An 18,890-nucleotide genomic window follows, 5' to 3' on the forward strand; every position below is an offset into this window, starting at 1 on the left:
AGATTGCCAACATTGTGAAAAGGTAAATTGCTTGCAAATCTATTTAAACCACTGCCCTATTTTCATCAGCTTCAGTACTTGGTATTCATGATTGCTTAATTGGCGACCTTTCCTATTGTGTAGTGCTTTATGGTGTAATGGAAAGCGATCTTTACCAAACCAATTACCCTTTTTTTCTCAGCACTACATTATTGCTGTGATTGCAACTGCCAGTCCTTTGTAAATGAACTTTCTGATTTCAATGATGTTTTTAAAATGTAAGATAGAAAAAAAGTGGCATTCATATTGTGTGATGTTCTATTTTGAAGCCTCTTTGTAGTTACCATTGTCTGGGAAAATGGACTGAAGGGTTACACAGTACCTACAAATATCCATGTAACTATTATTAATATTATTATAATGTCTTCCTTTGTACTGCAGCTCAATTAGGAAAGGATAGGAGAAATATTTTGTCACTCTGTCAAGTGCACAGGAAGTACTTTTGAGGCTTCTTTTTGACATGTACATTCTCTACTAATAATACAAGATTCCTCTTCAAGGAATGAGAATAAATCTACAGAATCTATGGTCCATTTAAATTAAATTAATAAATAATTAATAAATAAATAAATAGGGTATTTTTTAAAAAAGCGATTAAATAAACATCTGAGATCATCAGGTTTCCTAAATGTCACATATGCTGAAAGAGCATGGACAACATAAAATGGGAAATTTGAATATGTCATGTCTGAACTGTAAGTGGCAACTATGTGTTCCAAAATATAGGGAATAATGAAAGGACCACACATTATAAAACTATATGATCATATATCATTATTAGAACTTTGATTTCAGCAATGAGGATTTATTCATTTTTGAACATTTGAAAAGATCTGATATTGTGAAAGAGCAAATAGTTGGTTGTTATTGTTCATTCTTTTCTTTGTAGCATATATAGTGACACTCTCTAGTAGAATTTTAGTCTTGTCTAAGTATACATGATTATAACATTTCTTATAAATGGCAATGAAAAAAACCCTGTAGAAACAAAACTAAAGTCCTACTGTAATAAAACAGGGGACATAGCTACTGAACACATTATTATACCCCCTAGAGACTGGAATCCTATTGCATCAAATAAAATGAGGGGTAAAGGAGAAAAACTATTATTTTTGGCCTTTGATTTGAATGATTTAATTAAATTCCCTTTGATTAGATTTTTCAAATCATTTGGTCCTTTCGAGATAACCCTAGGTTTTGTTATCAGTGACAATGTTTCCATGCAACAGGGTACATAATATTCTCCAGGCAAAGGTAACTAAAGACTAGCGTCATTTGACATATACCCTGCATTATTTTGGAAAGCAAATTCCATTTACCAAGCTACAAAAAGCATAAAGATCATGTACCGTAGGTACCATTTAGAGGGATAGTTTTGATATAAGCAGAAAATGTGCATGTCACACAAACAGTGTTATGAACAGTCATTTACTGTGGCCAGAACCTTAGACAAAATAAAGCAGGTGACTCAGGTTATAACATGGGGCAGAGATGTGTGAGTGAGTCACATCATTGCCTTGTAACCTATCATCTATCTATCATGCCTATCAGCAGTAAACAAGGATACTCTATCTATACTGAAATAGGATTTAGGTTCCAGTTTGATTACCTTCCATATAGAAAATGCTGGATTAAGGGAATCTTTTGTCCTTCTCAAGAGGCAAAACTTCTCAGGTAGGGCATGATGTTGACCATTGATACAATTGTTTAAAAAAATCTACATAAGAAGATAGGAGCCTGCAGGACTGGGATCATCATCAAGCAAAAGGGAGGAGAGAATATTAGAACTAGAAATATTAGTAATAAAGCCTAGGAGTGCTAGTAAACACTAATCACACTGACATATTTTAGTAGCACCTCTATAACAGAAATAACCACAACTTTGATGCAAAAAAAATTGGTGTATGTTTGTGAGCAATTTATTGAATTGTTCCCTCAGTCCATCACAGTTGGAGTTTTCTCCAACTGGACCATCTCATTCCAAATATCCTGCCTAACCAATCTTGTTTACTAGCCCTAAATTGTGTAAGTATTACTGATTTAATAAAAACTGAATTAATTATTAAAACTGAATCCATTTTTCTCCTTGGTTCTCCACCCTATACATTGGATAGTATGTAGACAATATGAAATTTCATCTTTCTAATAAGATAACATTTCTGCAGGTAACTTTGCCATCATTTGAAAGCAGTTGATCGTTTTCAAATCCCAATTACATCAAGATCCTGTTAGTTGATCCACTTCTCAGGAATGATATCCAGAAAAATAAAGATGAATGTGACTAATCCACAATGCCCAATCCTGTAGGAAAAAAGAAAACCATTGGTTATGATTTGACTAGATTAATCGATGAATATTTATCCCTGACTTTTAGACTATGATTGTGGTTGTCCATTGGTAATTTAGTACTTCACAGTAACATTGGCTAGAAACAACATTTTTTGAAACCTGTTAGATCTCCTGTTGCATCTTATTTTTTGTGACTATACTACAGCACTTTTTGCCTTAAATGAAATTTATATCACTTCTAGTGATGCTATGGAGAGGTCTGATTGCAATGATGGTAAAATAGTTCGAGAAACTTAAAATGTTAGTTCCAGCCCTGTGCTTTGCTTCATGGATTCCCTTTTGAACCTGAACGTAAAAATAAAAACATAGATTATCTAGATTAGTAGAAAACATCTTGAGAAGCTACCTTGTTGTGTATATTCTCATTGTAGCTGTCTTGTGAATATGCACCTACACATAGCAACCATTTTGGAAGAATGGCCATAATCAGACCTCACATTTTAAAGCTTGTTTATTGGCCCAAGCTGACATACGTCTGTTTTGTTCAAACTCCAGATTAAATTGAACTATGCTGTCTGCACATTTTTAGTCATATCATAGTACATAGTCATTAAAATTTCATCTTAATATGTAATATATATAAATGTAATTACTTTCCCATTTTTATCCATTTAATGTTATGGCATCATTAGTGTGCTGCAATATTTCTTACAGCATATCAGTTTCTGGTATGTAATTATATTGCTACTTTACTTTCATTCTGATAGGCACCACAATTGTTTGCATTTCTATTCTACAGATACTGCATAACCCCTGCTTTTATACAGAAGTTGGAAAGCATATAGATGAGATGTGCAGTTGATCCGATTAGCAAATTACAATAGAATGCTCATAAACTAAAGTGAATTGTATTGGAACAAAAGTATGTATTTTTAAATCAGTACTTGAAAAGCGACCTTCTAACAAATAACAAAATTATAACCATTCATCTCAACAATCAGTAATTCATAGCTGCTTGCAGCTTAGTCAATGAAACAGTAAGAGACACAACAGAAATGGTATATGTTTTTTATTTGCCAAATGCTTCTTTTTTCAAAGTATTTTTTATAAACCTTTCAATCTGCTCAAGGAGAAATAGAAACCCAAGCACGAAGGAATTGAAAATCTTATTTACGTATTTATCTATTATTTCACTCATTCTCTATCATCCCCTCCCAGGGGATCTGCAAGGAAGCTGGCAGGTTGGGAACACTTATGTAAGCCCTGGTATGTTTCTAAGTACTGATCATTATTGTAACCTTACTATTATTATATTACTTTCAGTTCTATTTTGTACATCTAAAACTTGCAATAACCATTATTTTCATCTGTTAACGCCCCGCGCCAAAAAAAAGATAAAAGGACAAAAAGAGGTTCATTTTCTTGTAGGAGTACCTAAGTTGGTTTTCAAGGCAACCTGTGTATTCATTTCTGATGATTGAATAAACTACCATATTAATAAAGAATTATAACTGACAATCAAGACCAACGGAAAACTCAGTATTTAAGCCTGGGAATACTATTCTGAATACTGAAATCAGTAAGTTTAATGGCTCTTACTTTTCTCTAGATACTTCAGATTGGTATAGAAGGAAACATTTTAAAAGGCTATTTACTTATTTGCTTGTTCCTTGACTGTAAGAATAGAAGAGGGAAGGAGTCTTATGCAATTTTGCTGCAGAAATTTGGTTGCTTAGGAACAAAAGGGAATTTGATCAATGTGTGTACTATATGAAGAAATGTGTAAAAAGCGTATTTTCATTCAGCTATTCAACATATCTCTGAAATTATTATTCCTAACAGAACTGAATTTTCTTTTGCCATATTGAAATGGTGAACCAGATGATTTCCAGGTTTCAGATTTCATAGCTTAGTTTTATTCTAAACAATAAGTGTAATCATTCGTAACTGCTTAGCTTTATGCATCTGGAAAATCAATATAAATATATTTTCAGTTATTTGTTCAGTCATACCTTTTATCTGTGCTGTCTTTGCTGTTAATGCTATGCATAAGCTTAGTTGTAAAAGAAAATAATGGACAACAGCATTAAGAAAATACAACTTCAGTGAGTTCAGTCATATTAGTTAAGATATTTCTTTGTACTTCTGTAAGGATATTGGATATTTTCTATAAGATAAGCAGTAATCAACTGAAGTGTTATCCTATATTCCAGAGGTGGTATTCAGCAGGTTCTGACCAGTTCTGGAGAACCAGTAGTGGAAATTTTGAATAGTTTGGAGAACCAGCAAATACCACTTCTGACTGGAGATTTTACAGTATCCTTTCCCTGCCACACCCACCAAGCCACGCCCATAGAACCGGTAGTAAAAAAAATTGAATCCCACCACTGCGATATTCCTATATGTTTAGTTGGGAATAAGTCCCATATTTTCTAAGTAGACATATTTAGGATTTTATTGAGCAATTTCAAAAAAGCAAGGGAGGATCAGCTGGTTAGACATCTAATATTTAAGGAGAAACCATATATTATGTAATGAAAATGAATTATCTCCACATTTCTGATATAGGAATGAAATGATGTATTGACAGCAGCAAATGAGCAGATATTGGGAAGAACTTAAAACAGAATCCAAGTAAGGTAGAAATACTAATTCTATTCAGCCATTTTAAGAACTTGAGCAATCCATTTGATTTTTACCTCTTTGCTATTCATAGGACAAATTAAATCTTTGTATTTTTTTCCACACAAGCTTGGATCCTGTAAAAGCCACATGCATGTACTCATAAAAAGAAAAAGTTAGGCTTAGGATGGGGAAATGTTGGGCCATGCAAATGGTGGGCAAGTGTGTGAAGCTTCATTTTTGCATGTAAAGGAGATAGGTTGTATGCATGAAACCATCCTTTCCCTCTGCCACCAACACCACTGCTGCTGCCAGTCTGTGGAACTAAAGAACTAAATATCATTTGAGCAAAAGGACTGTTGCAGTTCATCTAGAGTACTTGTTGAACTGGCACTTTTATAATGCCTGAACATTGTTCATTAGTTAAGAGCCTGGAGGAAATTCCATTTTCGGTTATATTTTTAATATGTTGATGGAGCTGATACAATAGCATCTATGATCAGGAGTATTGGCTTTTATTGGCTTTAGATGATATACCTGCTGCACTAATTATGAGTATGAATCAAGCCATAGTCATACTCTAGTAAGCATACAGCTGGACTGTTTTCCTCCCTCTGTGGTCTTATCCATTTTGATCCATTTTTAATTGAAATATATAAGCATTTCTAACCAATCAACAATCAATAAATTAATAATACCCCAAAAGTTAGTCAGTTCAATTAGTACCGGCCTAGCATAGGTAAGTCAGTAAATTTAAATCTGATGCCATTTAGCATTCATTAATTACTATTTTTGTGTCAATTCATCCAAAATGCACTGCTACAAATCTGCTACTTCAAAGACCATTTTATTCTATGATTGCCATGTGATACACTCCATCTGATTGAGATTCCAAAGATCATAAGAAATACAGCCTTTACTATTGTTGCATCTATATTCAGGAATTATGTTCCATGCCATATTGATCAAGTAAACATTTTCAGACTAAGAACTGTATTATGGTATACCGAAGACTATCTAAAGTAGTGGTAGGATTTCCTTTATATCTATAGGAAGAAGATACTCAACATTCACACACATTTATTCCTTATATACACAACTAAACACAGAACATGAACTTTACTTTAGTACTGCAGAATGGAAAATCTGTCACATCCAAGGATAGCAGAATGGTTTAGGGCAATGAATAGGAGGTTCATAAAGACCAGCTGAATAGAGTCACTGTTATCATCACCATCTCTTTTCATTGCTTAATGGTGAGCAGATACATGCTTCTTTGGAAGACATTGTAACTTCTTCATTTGATTTATTTTAAATCCAAAAAGAATCCATTAGCTAGGCAGTCACATCCATTGAAAAGGAAAAGTTGCATAGGAAGCAGGAACTTCATCTTTTTAATGCAAAGAATGTGTATTCCATTCCCGGGTGTATAAACTCAGCATCAGAGCAATCTTGTTACAAGATAAATGATAGTGTGAAACAACTGAGCTTATCAACAATTGCCTGAGCATCACAGTCAGTGTCTTTAATAATTATTCCATTTAATACAGCTAGTTACTTGCAAAACATATTCTGGATATAGCAATTTCTACCAATGGCTGTTTAGTAATGTGCAGGGGCCATCATTTAACTCTAATATTGTTGGCATGTCAGAATTGATCATAGCTCTTGATGGAATACTTCTTGGTTTTTTATGGAGTGCGTCAAAGTGACATTTCCCATTGTTTAAGTAGGAGTGATATTTTACTTTATATTTTATCTAAAACTGTGGAGCAGATGACCTCCCAAAGGCTTAAATGCATGAATCCTCTACCTAGATTATAATTAATAGGGAACTAAGGTAGAAATTCATAACAAAAGGCTAAAGAGTTGGGCAGAGCAACTTGTCAAAAAGAAGGAAATTCCATCACAGATTAGCTTATTTTTAAGCATGTCAGGCTCTACATACAAACATGATCTATTACTTCCTTGCAATGGCTGTTTAGGTCCAGGTGCTCCAGGCAATGTCACAGACCGTTGTAAATTCTGTCTGAGTCAGGGCAATTCTGATTGATCTCTGAGTGTAAAATCGATAAGAAGACACTGTCATTTTCTTAAAGGATGAGCTTGAAAAGGAAAATAAATTAAGACTCTACTGAATGTCTATCTCCCATGCTCATTAATTCAGTGTGGTCTGTACTTTGTTAATGTTGTGTCCACAGCTTTAATCTTCCAGGTGCTCTTCCTGCAGAGAGTTGACAGCAACCTTTTATTATGTTATGTATATTTCATCTCCACGTGATGGAAATAAAATGCTTGTCTTCTTCCTCTCTTTAGTTCCTGATTAATCCGTTTTCTTATTTTTCAAAAATATATCACTTGAGTGCTGATTAACTTAAAAATGGAAAGCCATTGTCTTTTTTGTATGTCCTTCATCAGAGCTTTACCTGCAGGTTGCTCATCTATCTTGGATTGTTGTAACAAATAATAACTCCTGCACATTTTCTCTGTGGTTATTCACAACAAGAAGATTAATTTACTTCTGCCCCTTTTCCTTCTTTTTCTCTTCATTTTGTCTATTTAAGATTAAACATGCTTTAACTTGATTTGGGGGTTCTGTTTGTAGGGAAAATGAGGGCAGCTAACAGATCGGATAACTTGTCCTTTACTATGTCAGTGGCTTGCCTAACAGTTTTATAACACGTGCCTTAGTTGTGAAACAATTAATGTCTAGACAACATCAATTATATTTTAAAGCCAAAGCACATCAGCATTTTCACAGATTTCTCTATTTACTTTTTCATGATGTCATGTTTTTTTCTTTTTTCCTAAGTTGTAGGGGGTTTATTTCCAATTTTCTGAGATGTCTACAAACTTATCCCTCATTTGATTTACATCCTTAGAGGATGAAAATAGAGATTCCTATATTAATATTAAATAAAGATTTACTGTACACTGTTAGTTTATTTAGCAACTTTGTTTGGTACAGTAGACTATGAAGGTTTTTTTTTTACGTTAAACTGAGACAAGCTGAGATGATTCAACAGTGATTGGTCTTATTCGAGACAATGACAAATCTGCATACAGACAGGAGGTTGTACAATTTGCCTCATGGTGTGACTGAAACAATCTGGAACTGAACACATTCAAAACCTAGAAATGGTGGTAAACTTTAGGAGAAACCTTACCATATTGCCACCTTTTACAATACTAGACAATACAGATCAACAGTAGAGGCCTTCAGATTTCTAGGTTCTCCCTTTCCCGAAGGCGGTTGTAGTGGTAGTCAGAAATGGCCACCTCAAAGAAGAACTCAACCAGAAAAGAATGTGCAGGAGGAAGATAAGAAGAGAAAGTTTTGGGTGACCAGGTTGAACTGAAAAAGCAACAACGTAAGGTACCCTGGAGTTTGAATTATAAAAAATAACATCGTTCCCAAAGAAGACTTTGAAGCAGTGAAGGAGAGAAGGAAGGGAAAGAATTTGGCTTTTTTCCCCTTCCCTTCCTTATACTGAACAGCTAAGAGATTTAAGTAAGAAATTGACAAAAATCCACTTTGACATCAATAGGCATTTAAGCTGAAAATAAAATGTCAAAGGGATAAAAAAGACTTTTGGATACTCAAAAACCTTTAAAAGCAGGAAAGGAGAGAAAAGGAAAGAATAAAAGGGTGGGATCTGGAAAAATGGAGGAGACTGCCTGGAACTAAAAGGAACTTATAGTGAAACCTTAACAAGATTCCTAAAAAATACATTCTAAATGAAACTAATAGAACCCCAGAAAGAGAAAGTGGAAAAAAGAAGCAAGGGAAACAGCTTTAGATTATTTGGATTACTTGGTGATTTTTGGATTGTTGGCTATTGGATTTAAATGACTAAAATCAATGAGGTGGTTGTCTAAAAGTGCTTAAAATGGCATCACCTTTGGAAGAACTGAAAATGGAACTTAAACAGAAAGAGGATGCACAAGAAGGAAGAGGTTCTTTTGGCTTCATATTTCAACTTTTAGAAATGGAACTATGAGAAACAAGAAATGCTTGTAGAACAAGAAGGTTGGTACAAAGAAGAAGCCATCTTTAATGACCAAGTAACTTTATGTGGGGGGAAAAAAAGGAAAGGGGGAAAAAGAGTGAAAACTTTAAGATTTGAAAAAACAACCAAAAAAAGAATAGTTTGAAAAATAATTACAATATTAGGAAGCAACAGAAGAGAGAATTACAGAAGAGAGAACTAGAAGTAGAGAGACAGGGGGCAAAAAGGGGAGGGAGAAGGAGAGGGGGAAGAAGGAAAGGAAAAGAAGTTATAAAAGACAGAAACAAGATATAGAGAAACAAGGAAAATGTATAAGGAATGAAAGTATAAACCTATTTAGAGATAATGGGTGAAAATTTAATTGAAAAAGGAATTCTGCAAAGGTACATAAGATAGTATTGTTATATTAGAAATAGAAATAATTTTAGAAAATATGAAACAATGTATGATTAAAATGATGGATAAAATACTTATGATAATGCAGTGGAATGTCTGTTAATAAATAAATGAAATAAAGAGAATGAGAGAATGAAATTAGGAAAGAATGGGAACATTTTAATTATAATTGATGATTTATAAAAATATAAGTGAAGAGAAATATGAAAAAAAAGAATTAATTATGAAAAGTTTATAAGCATTCCCAAGGAAGTATGATATTCAATTGAAAAGAATTGTTAAAGATGTTAAGATTCTAACTAATATTAATGATAAAATTGAATTGGAATGGAATGAGTGTTTTATTTACGATAGATAGATAGATAGATAGATAGATAGATAGATAGATAGATAGATAGATAGATAGATAGATCTTTGGTTGTTCGGGTTTTCTCCTGCGTAAGATTCGAAGTATCTAGGCAACGTTTCGATGAAGTCTCATTCATCATCTTCAGGCTTCTGTCTTCGGCTCTTGCTTCTCAGAGTGATGTGAGATTGCAGCAGCTTCTTCCTTTTAACTGCTAGTGGGGTGGGACTTGATTGGGTGGGGCTTGGCTGTGTTCTGATTGGGTGGGGTGTGTTCTCATTGGTAGGGGGTTTGGCTGTGTCCTGATTGGTTGGGGGTTGGCCGTGTTCTGATTGGTTGGAGGCGTGTTCTGTTCAGGTGGGGGCTTGGTTGTGCTCAGGTTAGTTGCTGGGGGATTTGAGTTGGTGAGCTGTGATCTTGCTGTTTGGCTTCGAGTTCGTGGTCATGCTGCATCTTCATAGTGGGTGTCGGTTTTCTTCATGTATGGCTCGGAGGGGTTTGAAGTGGGTAGTGATGCAGCTGCAGTGCAGCTTCTGGTCCATGGTCGTGTCTCATCTTCTGAGTGGGTGTGAGTCTGTTTTCTACATGGAAGTGTGGTGGTGGCATCTTGTATGGCTCTCATGGGTGTGGGTCTGGTGTCATTCTTCATGTTAGGTACTCGTCTGTTCATGAGGGCGGGTTTCCAAATGGCTGGAAGGCGGGAGGTGTCATCTCGTTTGTTCATGCTGTGTGGGCGTTTTTCTATCTCTATGGCTTCTCTGATTATTCTGCTGTTGAAGTGTTCGGTTTTGGTGATAGTTCTGGTATTTTTAAAATCAATTTCATGTCCTGTGGCTTTGAGGTGTTGGACCAGGGAAGAGGTCGTTTCTTCTTTTTTGATTGAGTTCTTATGTTCTTCAATGCGTGCACTTATTCTTCTGTTAGTTTGTCCAATATATGTGGTAGGGCAGGCAGTGCAGGGGATTTCGTATACTCCTTGGTTTTCTAATTTGATTTTGTCTTTGGGGTTTCTTAGGATGGTGGATATTTTTCTGTTTGTGCAGAATGCTGTTTTGATGTTGTGTTTTTGGAAGATCTTGCTGATTTTGTCTGTAGTGCCTTTTATATATGGGAGGAGGGCTTTGCCCTTTTCTTGTTCTCTGTCTTGGATTTTGGTTGGGGTTTCTTTTTGGATTAGGTGGGTAATCTTCTTTCTTTGGAATCCATTGGCTGTAAGTACGTTGGTGAGAGTGTGTAGTTCGGTTTTTTGGTGTTGTTCATCGGCTAAGCATTTTGTTCTGGAGATGAGTGTCTTGGCTACGGAATTGATCTGTGCTGGGTGGTGGTGTGAGAGTGCATGTAGATAGTGGTTTGTATGTGTTTTCTTCTGGTAGATGGTGTGTCCTAGGGAGCCATTGGATCTTTTGTATACCAAGACATCTAGGAAGGGAAGTTGATTGTTGGCTTCTGTTTCCATGGTGAATTGTATTTTGGGGTGTAGGCTGTTGAGGTGTGTGAAGAAGTTGTTCAGTTTTTCTTTCCCGTGTGGCCAGATTATGAAGGTGTCATTTGGGTTTGTGGTCGTATTTTTCTAGAGCTTGTGTTTCAAAGTGTTCCATGTAGAGGTTTGCGATGACAGGTGAGAGGGGTGATCCCATGGGTGCTCCTTCTATTTGTTTGTATTTTTGTCCATTGTAGGTGAAGTATGTATTGGATAGGCAGTGGTTGGTCAGATCAATCTGGCCAAAACCGAACACTTCAACAGCAGAATAATCAGAGAAGCCATAGAGATAGAAAAACGCCCACACAGCATGAACAAACGAGATGACACCTCCCACCTTCCAGCCATTTGGAAACCCGCCCTCATGAACAGACGAGTACCTAACATGAAGAATGACACCAGACCCACACCCATGAGAGCCACACAAGATGCCATCACCACACTTCCACGTAGAAAACAGACTCACACCCACTCAGAAGATGAGACACGACCATGGACCAGAAGCTGCACTGCAGCTGCATCACTACCCACTTCAAACCCCTCCGAGCCATACATGAAGCAAACCGACACCCACTATGAAGATGCAGCACGACCACGAACTCGAAGCCAAACAGCAAGATCACAGCTCACCAACTCAAATCCCCAGCAACTAACCTGAGCACAACCAAGCCCCACCTGAACAGAACACGCCTCCAACCAATCAGAACACGGCCAACCCCAACCAATCAGAACACAGCCAAACCCCCTACCAATGAGAACACACCCCACCCAATTAGAACACAGCCAAGCCCCCACCCAATCAAGTCCCACCCCCACTAGCAGTTAAAAGGAAGAAGCAGCTGCAATCTCACATCACTCTGAGAAGTAAGAGCCGAAGACAGAAGCCTGAAGATGATGAATGAGACTTCATCGAAATGTTGCCTAGATACTTGAATCTTACGCGGGAGAAAACCCGAACAACCAAAGATCCACATACAAATACCCATGAGAACCTCAGAAAATATATATATATATGTGTGTGTGTGTGTGTGTGTGTGTGTGTGTGTGTGTGTGTGTGTTTGTGTGTGTGTGTTTTCTTAAGTTTTCATGGTACTTACATGTATGGTATTCAGCTTTGTTCGGGATTATTTTCCACATCATTGTAGTTGTGCTTTTAAAAAGTTGTAGCAGCGTTTTGGCAGAATCTCATCTGCCATCATCATCATGGCAGATGAGATTCTGCCAAACGTTGCTACAACTTTAAAAGCACAACTACAATGACGTGGGAAAATACCCGAACAAAGCTGAATACCATATATATATATATAAAACAATACACAAAGAAGGCATACCTGTCAGACCCATAGTCAGCTCCAGCGGAGCATCACTACAAAACCTAGCTAAATACTTAGCAAAACAGCTACAGCCCCATGCCGAAGCAGCAGCTTCATATATACAAAACTCATACCACTTCTTGGAAATGATCAAAGATATACACGTGGAACAAGAAGATCTGCTTGTAAGTTTCAATGTGGTTTCACTATTCACTCAAGTCCCGATAAAAGAAACTCTCGAAATCAACAAAAATAAATACCAACCAGCTAAACACCTCATGGAACTAGCAGAACACTGCTTAACCAACACATATTTCATATACAAAGGACAAAGATACAAGCAAATTGAAGGAGCCCCTATGGGATCACCACTGTCACCCACCATTGCAAACCTGTTCATGGAAGAATTCAAATCCAGAGCCCTAGCCAATGCCACCCACAAACCCAAACTATGTTTAAGATATATCGATGACACATTTGTGATTTGGCCCCATGGAAGAGAAAACCTAAACAACTTCCTAACACACCTAAACAGCACACATCCCAAAATCAAGTTCACCATGGAAACAGAAACAAACAAACAACTACAATTCCTAGATGTACTAATCTACAAAAAAAACAGATGGCACTAGGACATACCATATACCAGAAGAAAACACACACCAACCACTATCTCAACACCCAATCCCACCACCACCCAACACAGATAAACTCCATGGCCAAAACACTAATTGCCAGAGCCAAACGCCTGGCAGACAAGACACACATAAAGACTGAACTATGCACCCTGACTAAAGTACTGACAGCTAACGGCTTCCACAAAAGCAAAATCACCGGCTTGATCCACAAAAACATACTGAGACATAATGGAGACCTAGAAGATGAACAGACTTATGGAACAGCTGTCCTGCCCTACATAAGAAGTACTACAGACAAAATCAGTAAGATACTACACAGGCATCACATCAAGACTGCCTTCAAAACAGACAGAAAAATAACAGCCATCCTAAGAAACCCCAAAGATAAAATTGACCTGGAAAACCAAGGCATATATGAAGTCCCCTGTGCATCATGCCCTGCCACATACATTGGACAAACCAATAGAAGAATAAGTACCCACCTGGATGAACACAAAAATGCAGTAAAAAAGCTGGAACACACTTCCTCACTAGTCCAACACATGAAAGCAACAGGTCATAGCATCGACTTCAATGGCACCAAAACCCTAGCCACTATAGAAAACCCCAGCCACAGAATTATCAGAGAAGCCATAGAGATTGAAAAAAGACCTGAAAACATGAATAGAAGAGATGATTCCACCAGATTGTCAATTATCTGGAAGCCTGCACTCTCAAACAAAAAAAAAATATCCACACCACAAGCCAGGCAAACACCTGGGCACAAACAGATCCCCCCTGATACCTCCAGCTCAAACACACCCCAACCAGGAACCCAGATGAAACCTTGCTTCCTAATAAATGATAGCTGTCCATTTACTTGGAGCCAAGCTGCACTAAAAGTCTCCAATACAGGAACATAATGTTGCCAGCCAATCAAGACAAAAAAAGCCACAAAACAGACAGAAGATATTAGAAACACCAATCAAGCAGAACACAGCAAACTCCAAGTACAGACTCCATGAACACAGACTAAGACTCCCAACCAATCAGGATGAAGAAAAAACCATTCTGGCACAGCAGTAGGCTAGCCCCAAATTTAAAACTGAAACAGCTGTGAAAGAAATGAATATATAGTGAGGTATTACCTTTTATGGAGTAGAAAGTTATTATTTCTTTCCATGGTGATCATGGTAAGTTACTGAAACAATTTATATTAGAAAATCTGTTATATGTGAGAAATATGATGGGGAATTTTATGTGAGGGAGGAATGGCGGAATGACGACAGCTCTGAGAAAATGGAGCTGGCAATCCTGGTGAAGAATAAAGAATCAGTGAATAGGTCAGCTCTTCAAAATCTGTACAGATAAGGAGAGGACAGAAGATCACCCATATGTGCTTTGAACAACTGCTCCACACAAGGAGAGTGCCAGACAGCAAACTCCCATTGTTCTGAGTGCTGGAAGAGGACAGGAATAGCCATTATACTCACAATTATGGTCATTACCTTTTTAGTTCATCAACCTCACTTCCTAACCATTTTCAGGAATTGCTCATTAATCACTTCTAAACTATTACAGATTTTAGGAAAGACAAATTTGAAAATGTCAGGTATATTTAAGATTCTAAAGAATCTGAAACAAAAAGCAAAAAGTAACATATGATTTTGATTTTAGTAAGTTATAAATAGACTAAGGGTCCAAATAAATTTGGAATATTCAAATTTTTATAATAAGATTTTGGAATTAATTAGAAAAAAACAACTTCCAGTGGGAAATAGATCTGCTTCGGTTCTTATAAGACATAAATAATTTTATGATTTAAAGCCTGGACACTAGAGGAATCTAACGATTTTAAGTAGATGGAGGGAAAAAGCCTATAAAGTGCAAACATTATAAGAATGAAAATACTGAAGGAGAGTTTTGAAAAATGAAGTGAGAAAACAGTAGTCACAATATTAGCAAGGTCAATAATGAGCCACCATCCAATTTGTCTTATGCAGAAAGCAACATTTTGGAAAATAGACTTGGGGTAGAAAGGTGGCACACCCACAGACATTTATTCCATTCCATATTCCTTTGCTGTTCTACCTTTCATCTCCTCTCAGACTTTAATCCTTTGAAGTCCCATTTAGATTAAATAATAATGGTATTGTCTTATTTAGGAAGTATCCAACTTTTGAAAAAGTGTTGGTCAATTTCTTTTTCATCTGGAGAAGTTCAGAAAAATCTTTCAGTTAATTTTGCTGACCCCAGATTTGGCTAATACTTTTGAAAATCTCTCTCTATATATATACAGCACAGTTCTAATTTTACCTTTGTCAAGACTTCTGATTTTACGTTGTTTTGTTTTTATGTTTTTCACAGTGATTGAACATTGCCTTATCTGAATGTTCCTTTTCTCCTGTGGCATAGATAGTCCAGAGAGAGTAGGTAGGCTCGAGTCCTCAGCCTATTGGACTAAGTCTGCATGTTAATTGAAGCTCTGCCCTGCCCATGGCCACGCCCCAGCTTCCGATGAAGCACTTGGCAGACTGTACATGACTCTGTAGTTTCAAGATTAAAAGAAGATACATTATTGCTCCCCACAACTCACACCCAGACCAGATGAATAAGGGTGGGGCTGGAATCTCTACGCCACAGGAGAAAAGGAACATTCAGGTAAGCCAATGTTCATTTTCCTCTCTGTGGCTTCGAGAGTCCAGAGATAGTGGGACATACCAAAGCTGGACTGTCCCTGGGAGGGCTTGAGTGTTGTCCTACTCACATTGGCACATATGAATGCTCTGTAGAACCCTCCTGCCAATGGCCGCATCAGCCAATGCAAAGGCAGCCAATCGTTAATGTCGGATAAATGGTGATGGTGATGACCATGAAGCCACTTGACAGATCTCTTCAATGGGTGCTTGAGTGGCCCATGCTGCTGTCATTGCCGCACTTCTGGTACAGTGAGCTGTCATCCCTTAAGGCACAGAAAGAGACCTACTTCGATAGGCCTTAGATATACAAGCCTGAATCCATCTACCCATTGTAGACGGAGTCACCTTTAAACATAATGTGCCCAGCTGGAAGGACACAAAAAGTGCCTCTGTCTTACAGATTGGACATGTTCTCTGGATGTATATTTTCAATACTCTGTGAACATCCAGAGTATGCCATGACCATTCCAAATTATGTGTAGGATTTGGACAGAAATTTGGCAATATAAGTTCTTGGGTTCTATGAAACCTCAAATTGATCTTGGGGATGAAAGAGGGGTCTAATCTCAAAAACTCTATCTGAGTGGAAAATACACAGATCTGAAAGAGCAGCCATCTCAGAGATTCTAGCCGAAATGATAGCTACTAGAAAGGCTACCATAAGTGATAATAGATGTAAATTGATGGATCTGAGAGGCTCAAATGGATCACACATTAATGCCTTTAACACTTTAGAGAGATCCCAAGTGGGGAACCTATGGACCACTGGTGGTCTAATGTTTAAAGCTCCTTTCAGGAACCAATGGATAGTTTGGCTAAGAGACAACAACCCCATCCTATGAATATAGAAGACAGAGAAAAGGGTGGCCATCTGTCTATGTAGGGTGTTGGCTGAGAGCACTTGGTCAAGCCCTTCCTGGAGAAAATCCAATATGTTGGCTACTGAGCAGAAGTGGGAGTAATCCCAGTCTTGCTGCACTACTGACAGAAAACCCTCCATGTGGCTTCATAAATGCGATTAATGGAGGGTCTTCTAGCCGCTAGTATGGTGTGGAGGACTTTTTCTGATACGTTTTGTTTCCTCAGAGTGCTCGGCTCAACTGCCATATGGTCAGTTGGAACTACTGAGGCTCTGGATGAGTTATCTCCCCTTGGTGTAACGAAACCTTGTGAGGAAGAATCCTCTATGGCTCGGGATTGAGAGATTCACCAGGTCCGCAAACCAGGGATATCTGGGCCAGTAAGGAGCCAAAAGTATGACCTCCTCCTCCTCCTCCAGTACCTTTCTGATGACTGCTGGTAGAAGCGGAAGAGGAGGGAAGGCATACAGGAGACCTTGCAGCCACCTGCTCCTGTGGGCATTAGTTCCTTCCGTCCCCTGTGTCACAAACCTGGTGAAAAACCTGGGGAATCTGGCATTGTTTGGAGATGCAAACAGGTCCACCACCAGTAGTCCGAATTGTCATGTCAGCTTCTGAAATAAAAGAGAGGGAATACTCCACTCTGAGGGGGTCAATTCTGGCCCTGCTAAGCCAATCAGCTTGCACATTTTCTACCCCAGAAATATGTTCTGCTCTGATGGATAAGACATTAAGAGATTCTCTCTACCCAAAGACCTAGACATTCTGCTTCCAATATTAAAGCCCTGGATCTGGTACCATCCTGTCTGTTAACATATTCCTTAGTGATGAAATTATCCATCAAAATCAGGACATGTGCATCAGAGGTGGTATTCAGCAGGTTCTGACCAGTTCTAGAGAACCAGTAGTGGAAATTTTGAGTAGTTCGGAGAACCGGTGGTAACCTTCCCGCAAGAGTGGAGAGAGAATGGAGATTTTACAATATCCTCCCCCTGCCACACCCACCAAGTGATACTCACCAAGCCACATGATGCCCACCAAGCTAGGCCCACAGGACCGGTAGTAAATTTGTTTGAATCCCACCATGAATGTGCATTCTGTATAGTGCTTTTGAATTTCTTGAGAACCCATCTTACCGCTCTTAACTCTAACCAATTGATATTTTTTTCCTTTCTGCAAAACAGACCACTGGCCTTGAGTCAATTGTGACTGCAGATAAACCCCCCAGCTGAAGAGACTGGCATCAGTGGTGATGTCTAGGCAAGGCGGCTCTTTGAATAAGTGACCTGCATTTATTGCCTGGGAAGACTACCATAGCAATGACAACAGTGGTGGGACTTATTTCCAGGGGGGATGAGCCTACCGAGATGAGGTGGACTGGTTACTTTCATGGTGTGGAGACAATAACTTGGTCCTCAACACCAATAAGACCAAGGAGCTTATAGTGGATTATAGGAGGAACAGATCAGATATCCAACCCTTGCTTATCAATGGAGACCGAATGGAGCAAGTGGCCAGTTTTAAGTTTATGGGTGTTACACTAAAAGAAGACCTGACCTGGGGTGCCTACATTGCATCCCTGGTCAAAAGTGCCCAGCAGTAATTATATACCTGAGGCTTCTCAGAAAACAACAACTGAATGAAAAACTGCTGGTGACCTTCTACCACTGCACCATAGAGAGCATTTTAACATACTGCACCTCTATATGGTTTGCCAATTGCACAGTGGTACATAGGAAAGCACTCCAGAGGGTTAATGTCATTGCCCAGAAGATCATTGGTTGCCCTCTCCCCTCTTTGGAAGAGCTTTATAGCTCCCACTGCCTTAAGAAAGTTCAAAACATTCTCAAAGTTCCATTTCATCCTGGGAACCCTTTTTTTGAACTATTACCATCTGGCAGACGGTACAGAATAATAAAAACAAGGACAAATAGGCTGAACAACAGCTTCTATCCCAGGGCAGTAGCTCTTTTGAATTCTGCTGTATAGTGCAGTGTTGGTGTAGTGTCGGGGGTTTACGCTTCAATGTGTGGAGGGTGAAGAATGTGTGTGTATTTATTTTCATGGTCATGGTCATGATGTGCACTGAAGATAGTGTTTAATTTCATTGTACGAGGTGCAATGACAATAAACTAAACTAAACTAAACTAAACTTGACTGACCTTGGGGACTATGACTTTAAATGCCAAATGGCTCTTGCCTGCCTTTTGGTAGGGCAA

At 38.1% G+C, this 18,890-nt stretch overlaps 1 long non-coding RNA gene across 1 annotated transcript in view; it reads right to left on the reverse strand.

The window, feature by feature from the left end:
• Positions 1-602: 602 nt before the first annotated feature.
• Positions 603-18,890, reverse strand: part of LOC148123973 (uncharacterized) — a 168,958-nt gene continuing 150,670 nt past the window's right edge. The window contains exon 3 of the long non-coding RNA XR_015740318.1: positions 603-2,340. This is a non-coding gene — a long non-coding RNA (uncharacterized LOC148123973). The remainder of the gene's footprint in view (positions 2,341-18,890) is intronic.

Source organism: Pseudonaja textilis, chromosome Z (genome assembly GCF_049901715.1).
Source record: "Pseudonaja textilis isolate UNSWEBS1 chromosome Z, rPseTex1.2, whole genome shotgun sequence".
In the NCBI taxonomy this organism is placed as follows: domain Eukaryota; kingdom Metazoa; phylum Chordata; class Lepidosauria; order Squamata; family Elapidae; genus Pseudonaja; species Pseudonaja textilis.